Genomic DNA, 10,409 nt, shown 5'->3' on the forward strand with positions numbered 1-10,409 from the left:
ATATAACATGGTGTTTTGATATTATCCTTGATTTAAAATAGGAGCATACATAATTTTTAAAGTAACTGGTGGTCGTGATGATGATGAAAACATCAACTACAATTGTTAATTATTAAATTTTAAAACTTCCAGTTTGATCCTTGGGGCCTTTTAAGTTTTAACCGAGGAAACTGAGCACTTCTCACCTGAATCAGCAATTTTCATACCATCGGATATCCCATAGATTTCACATTGTTTTCTACAAACAAAATTAGCATGGCTACATTAAGAGAAGACATGTCAAAATTATTCACCTTCTCTATATTTTCCCAACTTCGCATGTCATTTTATAATTTACACTAACTAATTTTACTTTCCAAATGATAAAAAGGAATACTATTGTCATAGGAATAAAAATATCACTATACTTAAGAAAATTTTCTAATTATTGCATTAATTTTAACAATTATTCTGAATTTTGTTTCTGTATAAAGAATGAGAAAAAAATGTCGAAAAGGTTAAAGAGGTTATCATAAGAATTAGAAGTCGAATATATTATTTTAGCCAACACATGGGGATAGTGAAATTCACTAGAGGAACACAAGTGGATCCGTGTCGATTATGTTTTTGTAGTTTTATAAAAAAGGATAAGAAGAGCTCGATTATATATATCACGAATAATTGAATCCACGAAAATAAATATTACTTCAATGGAGCTAGAAAAAACAATTAGAAAATGTGAATGTGTCCACATAACTCATTAAATAAATGGGAAAACGCATTATGTATCCGAATCGGATCATATGTGGAAGAAAGAAAACAAATAACTTTTTGGCCAAGGTCGTGGTTGAAAATTTTGGCACTTTATGATTCTCTCCACCTGGAACCTATATCTCTACTTAGAACAAAAATAGTAATAATATTTTGATCACAATGCACAAATATAAGGGAGTTTATACGTTATCTGACGAAAGCCACAGAGTTTTAATTCCCGACAGCCTAATTGTGTATCGTAGGCATGTTATGCGAACCATCCCTTACGATATATATTCCCATCATCTTCAGTGTGATATTTAAAAAAAAAAAAATCAGATAATTAAAATGTTATGCTCTACGTACCTGTTCAGAATATGCGATTTGTTATCATGTCGATTATGATGGTTAGTGAAATTCAAATATAGATATGTGCTAATACTTTATGTACGACCAGATAAAAAATTTCCTTAATTGTAATATATCGTGCGCGGATACATATCATTAGTGTGGTGCCTCATGCATATTGAAAAGGGTATTTGCCCAAGGCCCCATAATATAAAAAAATTGTAAGGCCACATATATTTTTTTAAGTTAGCTTATGTATTTAGTTTGAAAATGTGTTTACGCTTTTTATTTTAAAAATCTATAATATTTTGTTTGTTATTAATTCTTCTTATTTCATATTTCATAATCTTTTATTTGCATTATTAAAGTATTATATGATTTATTAAATGTTTGAAGGAAAATGAAAAACTACATAAAAGTTGAGAACTTGTATTAAAAATTTATACGAAAAGATATTATTAATTAACTAACAAAATGCTAATGTGTAATAGCAAATAAAATAGACTCTCAAATATCATGCCATCTATTTTTTATTGTCACATTAGCATTTTGTTAGTGTGGTTGAAATTTTTCAACTTTAATTTCATGTGGTTTTTCAATTTTACTTTCAAACATCTAATACATTATAAAACACATACGTAAAAATATTATACTTCTTTACATTATGTTTTGTTTATATTTTGCATATGTTTTGCTTAATTTTTGTTAATATCTATTCAATATTTCAAAGAACAAAAAAATGACTAATTTGCTGCCATATATAAACAATCACACCTACAATTTATATTTATATAAAATTTAATGTAAACTATACTCAATGTATCAAGCAATCAGATAATTTATAGATGATTTTTTCATAGTCACAAAATAATATAAATATATAAACAATTAAAAATACATATCATCTACGTTTCTCATGGGTAATCTTCTAGTATATATATATATCATTTTTTACTTTTTTTTAACACAAAACAAAACCAATTTTTTTTCGCCCTAAGCATATATGAACCTAAGAACGGCACTGCATATCATGAACTCTTTTTCTATATTTTTACCGTTGATAACGACATATCATGAACATGACAAAAGGCACAACATGAACTTACACAAAACTGTAAAAAGATGGAGTGATTATGTTTTTCTCCCCCCACTATACTGGACAAATTTGGCAAGCTGAGTTGACACCGATCGAATTTAACTTAGCTGGATTTTTATTTTAAGTAGCGGATGCATCTGAAGTGATTTGATAGCTGATTCGTGATAAAATATCATAATCTATATTTTGTTTTCTTTACTATTGTTATTCGATATTATAAGAATACATATAAGAGAACATCAACCCAAAAAAATATCTCTAATTTATTAGTCAGAAACAATACAGCTCTAAAATCCGGATATTAGATTGCATATATATTCATTCATTATAACTTATAAGGATATTTAAAAAAAAAAAAAAAAGAACAAATGGTTTGAATAGTTTAATTCATGGTTCAAATCATTTTACAGCAGTTCCAGTCATGTTTAGTCGTCAATGTGACTATTTTCGAGTTGTATTTCTATTAGCATCCAATTGCACGAAATTATGCCTAATAAGAGCATTCTCTGACTCATTTCCTTGTCTAAACGTTTCACTACCAAGGTGGCAACGTCGGCAACTTCAAGTTTATATATCCCAAGTACATTAACATATATAGTTTTTTTCTTCAAATTTTTAGGAAATTTTAATAACTGAAGTCATCATGTTTAAACCAGAATAGCTTTCAGGAGATGAGTAAAGGATAATGATGTTTAAAATACAAGCATTTCCGCCAAAAACAAGTGGTATAAGTGCGCGGCTTAAAATAATTCATCATGCCACCACCACCAGCTATCCAAACAAAGTTCATTTTGATTATGACCGGTGTTAACCATGCTTATTAACTAATCATGATAAGTATCATCGTATAATAATATTTCTCTTGAACTAACGGCAATTGATTTGTGGCTGCATATGAAACCACATCAGCAAAAGGAAAGGATGACTTCTGTTGTCTAAGAAAAGCTTAAACATAGAGTGTGAAAAAACAAAAATTTGATATAATATAAAAGAAAATGGTAGATAAGATAGTGTCGAGACACATCTCAGATATACGTTGCCAACATTATGTTGGTTTGGTGGTTTAGGCTTTGCCATTATTATATAGTATATACTGTATCACTCTTAATTTGCTCCACTCAAATCTGCATATTTTATGTTGTATTATGTTCGATATGATAAATGATCCGATATGTTTTGAAATTCTCGGATCAGAGATTTGGATATGGTTAAAGTTACATATATACAAATATTTGTAGGTGTAGGTATCGTAATTTAAACTTGAATTAGACGTACCTGCCTGAATCATATATTATGAATTACTATATAGTATAATTAGTTTTTAAAAAATTTATGATAATTTTGAAAAATATTTGTAAAGCTTTGTATTTAAAAATTTGATGTTTTTCGTTGAAAGATGTTTGTAAAATATTTATATTAAAAAATTCTTATGTGTATGTCTCATACTTCAATTTTTGTTTTTGTTTTACTGTTTTTACGTTTGCCAGCTATAATTTTGTTTTTCTGTATAACAAGGAAAACCCCTGTTAAAAACCCTAAGAAGAAGGAGTAATACTTTCAATGAAACAGGTGGTGGCGACTGGCGAGGGAGGTGGGGGTGCCATATAAATTGATAAGTAGACGTTATTTAATGATATTCTTAAAATTGGGTTTCAAAAGAATAAGATGAAGATAAAAGCCTGAGATGTTCAAATACAATTCTTGGAAGGGATATTTCCAATTAATTTGTAACTAAAACTTGCTAGAGAGATAAGAGTTGACTTTTGCTCTATGGCATGGGACCAAGCAATGACGGTAAATGTCAGACAAAGAAAATTTACCAAAGTTTATTGTTCAAGTCGTGCTGAAACTGGATCACCACGTCTAGATTAATTACCATAGAGAAATGTGATAAAATGTTTTTTTCCTAGAATATTTTTTATGTCTCAAACTTTAAAAACACACCAACCTTAACGTCAGAGAAAACATCATCCGACCTTAATTAAACTAATTAAGGTATTTAAAGACGCTTAAGAAAGAAGCTTGTGAGGATATATATATATATATATAGCCTGGATAAGCTACGAGCTCATATATGATTATTTGGTGTAACTGCTGCTAGGCTGTTAATTGATTCATGCACATCTAGCTAGCGGCGAAAATTCGAAGCCGGCTGTTTATCATTTTCCTATGTGCACTATTTATTTAGGAAAAATAAAAAAAATAGGAGTTTGACTACGGGACGAAGGGATTCTAATTATAACACGGCGTCCAATATAGCTATCAACGTCCACATACGCTACTTACTAGTTTACATTGTTGGTTTTAAAGAGTTTGGAGTGGAGTTATACAATTTCTCAATGATTTCATTTAGTTGAGAATTGCACACGGAAGGTTTGGTCAACGAAGACTGAAACGTTGAGTCACAGCTAACAGCTCCTAAGATTCGATGGTGACGCTATTTGATAGCGAGGAGGATGACACAGATACAACATCAATGATAAAAAGATTATTATATTCAATGAAACAAGTACCTTTTTAAAATTATATCGAAAACTAAAAACACCTTTTTAAATTTGGGGTAATATAAGAGGAATATTAAAGATAATACTAGTTTGTAACCTTTGAACTAAACATATATACCTCTTTCTTAAATGACATATATGTCAACTTTCTTTCAATTAATCTTTCAACTGTAAGTTAGGGAAGGTATTGGTTTATGATTTAGAAAGAATTTTAATGACTTTATGTTCTTGCTGATTGTTAGAATCATAGAAAATTGAAAGTTAAAAATGAAGGATTCTAAGAGATTGTTTAGGAAGTTTTTTAAAATCTTGATGATTTGTTTTTTCTAATCTTGTAAAATCTTTCTATTTGATGAAAGAGTTTTCATGACTTTTGTTATGAAGGAAATGATATAAAATCCTAAACCAATAACATAAAATTTGAATTCATTAACAATCCAAGATTCTTTTGTTTTACTTGAATAACATAAAACTTTTAATGACTTTATAAAACTCTTAATCCAATAACACTAGATTTATCAAGATTTTAGATAACTTTTTACAAATCCACAACCAATAACACCAAATTTTTAAAGAGTTTTTAAAAGTCTTGATTGAATAACAACATATTTTACCTAACTTTTAAAGTCATTAAAATTCTTTCTAAATCCTAAACCAATACCTCCCCCTTAAAGTATCTACCTGCAATGTATATATGCAACGATTACTATTAATTAGGCTATTGATCTGACCAAACCAACCATAAATAAAGAGAACAAAGAAACATGTACCAAATCATTAGTAGCTAATTCAAGTACTAGTATAAATGTGCAGTTGAAATGATCGGAAACTCAACTAAAGCAAAACAACAACACCAACTCCACTCCACTCTCATCGCATTAATTAAATGCTCCAATGCTTCTTTATATAAACTCATTAGTGCATTCATCGAAGTACATCAAACACAAACAAAATCACAAACCAAACACTAAAATGGCCAAAGCTCTTCACATAACTATCATTCTCTTCCTCGTATCATCCAGTCTCCTCGCACTCATCAACTCTGCTAGACTTCTTGACGAGATCCAACAATCTCCCTTTTGTAACCTCCCTCCTGGTGCTGCCCTCCAGCATTACTCATCCAACAATAACATAACGTTCGTTTGAGTACTTGTGGGTTCCTTTCATCTCTTGATCAATAATTGAAACCCAACTCTTATAGAGTTCCTCATAATCCCTAACCCTAAAAATAATTGTATTTAACATATCTAAATCATCATCGGTGAACTTAAAAACTGGTTGATTTTGAGAAGCAGGATAAGCCAAAATTCTCAGATTCTTCTCTGAAAAATCATTGTTAGGCTGGATCTGAATATAGCTTGGAGAGATAGCACCTGTAGTAGTACCACCAAATAAAGCTACTGGATTGCCTTCATCATCTAATCGCCAATTGCAAGCATTTAAAAATGGAATTTTGTGTAGCTTATCCCAAGCCGACTCCTTAACTGCTATTGAGAATGACATTGTCCTGGAAAAAAAAATTGATAATAAAAACATTAACAAAAAAAAAGTAATAACCTCTTCTCATAATTCAAAGAAGATTAGTTCAAGAAAAATGTGAAAGGAAGAAAAAGATACAAACTTTTTCGCCGTTTGGAGAGAGAGAGGAGGACACTTAAGCTGCAATTTGGTTTGGATATCCGCTGTTCTAGATAACGACTCTATCGATACCGGATAACGCTTTCCCATCTGCAAAAGCAATTCTTTTAGGCTTAATGGAATACAAACACGTTTCTAGAAAGAAAATGTTGGGATTGATTTATAAGCTTACCGTACTGCATAAGTGGAATGCATTCACATAATCAGCTGCAGACAAAAGGAAAGAGCAAGTACTCTAATCAGCAAAAACTATCATCTCTCACCAAAAGTTTTAAGTTCGCAGTATGACTTACTCTTTTCCAATCCGGCTGGCTTTGCTAGCAAAAGGGCATTCATAAACGCACCCACATTATCTCGTAAAGCCTCTTCACGAAAGCTCATCTGATGGAAATTTTTAAGAAATTGTTCTATGTTAAGAACGAAGCTAATGAAATTCAGATAAACTTCAAGACTTTGGGAAGAGATGTCACCTTTCCAATTGGCACATGAAGAATACCATTTTTATCCATGCTAAATTTGATATGTCCAGCTTTTGCGTCTTTGACTGCTTTCGTAACATCCTCGGTCACACTACCTTGCTACAACAAATATAATATTCTCTCAAATTAAGTCAAGGGCTAGAGGTAAGCACACCAACTGATATATTAGAGAGAGATGCTGTTTGAAAGAATCAAACTCACATTGGGGTTTGGCATCAAACCGTGATTGTTAAGAATCGTTGATATCTGCATATAAGAACAAACCATATGTACGTTACGTGAGAAAATATCGCCTCCATCATGTTCCGTAGATTTTTTAACAAGTGCTCAAATCCAAAAACCTTGTTAACATGGGGCATCATTATTGGAGTTGCAAGACATCTATCAAATTCGATCTTGTCGCTTCCTGCAGTTGGAGAAATGAGATAAGTTATGACAGAGCTAAATGCAAGCATGTTCAGATAGATGTCAGAAGTATCCGAGGAGGCTGAAGTAAAATGCATTGGTTCATTACTCAGGATATCTTCAATGAGCTCAAGACCACCAACGACATCAGCTCCTGCAGCTTTTGCATCCTCTGCATCAGCTCCCTCCGCAAAAAACCCACTTTCACATCCTGAACAAGGAAGATCATTCTTTGTATTATACACGTGGCTGGTAAACAGAAATTCCCATCATGGATTAGAAAGAAATATTTCTTTCAACCTTCTTAACAGGGTGGGGTAGAGCCAAGGTACCACGAACTATCTGCAGTTTAAACAGTGATAGCAGTCAGTCTATTACTAAAGCCAGAGAGAACAATTTTTTTTAGAATAAATGATTAGGTACTCAATCAAAGTGTTAAGTATACGATCTTTGATTAGGAATAGGCTAGAGAAATATATGTATTTCCAGAGAAAAGAAAAATCATCAAATACCAGCTCAGAACTGCCTTTTTCAATGCCCAACCTCACGTGCGCCACAAGAGTTTCATCGAATTTAGCCTTGGCATTGGCCTGAACGATTGATGAAAACAGCATCAGAACGGAAAAAAATATATGAATATAAAAGGGATGCACAAGTTAACGAGTCCATATTCACATTGAAGCATCACTCTGTCCTCCCTCACTCTACTTGAAAATCAACACAGTAACATCAAATAAAAGTTTAAAGAACCCACAACTCTCACAGTACCACTACTAGACAAAACTTGCATGGTCTATTTACTCGTTTCAAGTTCCCTACGTAAGAATTTAGCCCCCTCTAAACTAATCAATAGCTTGCACCAAAGCTACCATAGCTTGTACGTTTAACATTATAAAGTCAAATAATCCCAATGATCTTAGCATCCTTTATAATACTCATTTGAAGTCCCCTAGCTACGAAACAAGCAAAAAAATAAATCCTTTTGACACCAAAAGTTCATGGAACCCTAAATAGTGTAGCTTCCATTTCTATTACAATGGCAGCTAAGTTGAGAAATCAATCATGTGGGTGTAAATTGAATCCTGACCTTAATCTTTCTAATGGTCTCCGTGAGATCGACTTCCACATCTGATTCATCCTCACTGGCGGCGGGATCAAGCAGAGCGTAAGAAACCGGATTGATTTCTTCGCTTGGCCAACTTGAATGACCTTCTTGGTTCGCTGACTCCGAGGGTCTTTCAATATCGTTGTACAACGCAATTTCTACTAAGTCATGGTGTTCACTATTGTAATCGAATATCAATTGCAAAGTAAGCATCCATGCTTTAATCTTCCGGGGAGTATCATTTGATCCTTTCGATATATTCACCAATGCTTGGAGAATTTGTGCGTTTGAAGCCTTTGAATTGCTACTTTTCACAAATGGCTCTATGTGATCGATGTGATAAGAATAGAGTCCGTAGGTGGAAGATAGAGGGTGGGAAACTATGTTATCATATCGGTCTTTTCTCCACCTTGTTCGTGATCTCCCTGGGACATCTTTTGCTTTATCCCAACATTCTTGTTTCGCTTTTTTTGAAAATTCTTTTCTCTTATTTTTCTGCACATACAAGGTACAAATAAGCAAGAGGGGGAGGGGGGGGGGAGAGAGAGAGAGAGAGAGAGAGAGAGAGAGAGGCAGAACAGCTAGAGAGATTTACCTTAACAGCTAGAGAATCATTGGCCTTGACATCAATGCTAGGGAGCTGAATTAGAACACAAACAGTTAGTCTAAGCTTTTAACAAAACAAACAAACAAATTAGTAAAAAAAAAAACAGTCAGGTTACCTCGGTGAATTTGATTGCTGGGTGTCTCTCAATCTTTTTTAAATACCTGCGCTCGTAATCACTGTAGATTAGAATAGAAGTTCCTTCAGGACCTGTTTGACTGGTTCGTTCAACAAATATATCTGTCGTAGTTGGCATTTTATAATGTATTACCTATTCACAATCACGAAAGATGGGTTTAGTAAGATGAGAAACATAACTCGTTTGGAGAAATAAAAGTGTAGTATTGACTCACCAAATCGACATTGAGTACATCAAGTCCATGGAAAGCACCATCAGTCGCAACAAGAATATTGAATTGCCCATCTCGGAAACGAGCAAGCGTTCTTTCCCACTCAATCTGGGTCACCTTGTCGACTAAAAGTTCAAATGGGAAGCCTTCCTTTAATGGATCTGAGAGGCGAGTGGCATCCTCTGCTCTCTCGATAAAGACAATGCATTTTCCTCCGTTAGCATGCTTCTGCAAAAGAATCAATACTAGTAACTCTTGCCATACACGACAGACTGACAGAGTAAGAAAGAAACACATCAGTTTAGTTTAGAAGCAAAGTAGAGAATGGATACCTGTATAAGAGGAACAATAATGGATGATCTCCTATAAGGAGGTGATACGATAGAATACGTTGTAATTCCCTCAAGAAGCCGAGCGTAAGAATCCGGATTGATCGGCTGAGAGGGCTTTTTGCGAGATTCGTTTGAATCTGGAGAAGGATTCGAATGGGATGGTGGAGAGGAATAGAAGAGTCTTGGGATTTGTTGAAATGGAGCAAATGGTTTGGTTAGAGGGCGAGCTTGAGCGAGCAAACGTATAAGTTTCATAGCTGCCACCATTGTTCTTCTCACTTCTTCACTCCCCACTCCAGAGAGCGACCACTTAACACCTTTTTTTTTTTTTTTTTTTTTTTTNGAACAACCGACCACTTAATTAAAAGCTAAGAGGATAAGGTTTTGTCCAAAAACGAAAAAAAATCTGCTTTTTATTACTTAAAAAGCTTTTTCTATAAATGTTGCAAATCTTGAGGGACCAAAGATGTAAAAGATTAGTTCCATTTATTGGGTATAGTTCCATTTACAAAAGTATAGTTCCATACCCAATTCTCTTGTTTTCTCTCGAAAATGGAACTATACTTTTGTAAATTTAACATTCGATCATATTCAGCTATAAATTAATGCCCATAAATTAGTAGAGAGGACCTATCTATTTCCAATTGTATATCATATCTATTTCCCATTATATTCATCAATCTAATCAACCTACCAATAAACCGGTCCGACTTTATTTTTTCCCCTCACCGGATTTCGTAATCAAGTTTGGTTTTGGATGCAAAATCAGGAAAAGAAAATTCTGACAAGCCAAGCCGATCGATTGAGATTCGAATT

At 33.2% G+C, this 10,409-nt stretch overlaps 1 protein-coding gene and 1 pseudogene across 1 annotated transcript in view; one reads left to right on the plus strand and one right to left on the minus strand.

Moving 5' to 3' along the window:
- LOC104782407 overlaps positions 1–10,409 on the plus strand; it is a 16,810-nt gene that overhangs the window by 5,771 nt on the left and 630 nt on the right. The window lies entirely within an intron of this gene.
- Positions 5,530–9,924, minus strand: LOC104782405 (annotated as a pseudogene).

This window comes from Camelina sativa, chromosome 4 (genome assembly GCF_000633955.1).
Source record: "Camelina sativa cultivar DH55 chromosome 4, Cs, whole genome shotgun sequence".
Taxonomy (NCBI): domain Eukaryota; kingdom Viridiplantae; phylum Streptophyta; class Magnoliopsida; order Brassicales; family Brassicaceae; genus Camelina; species Camelina sativa.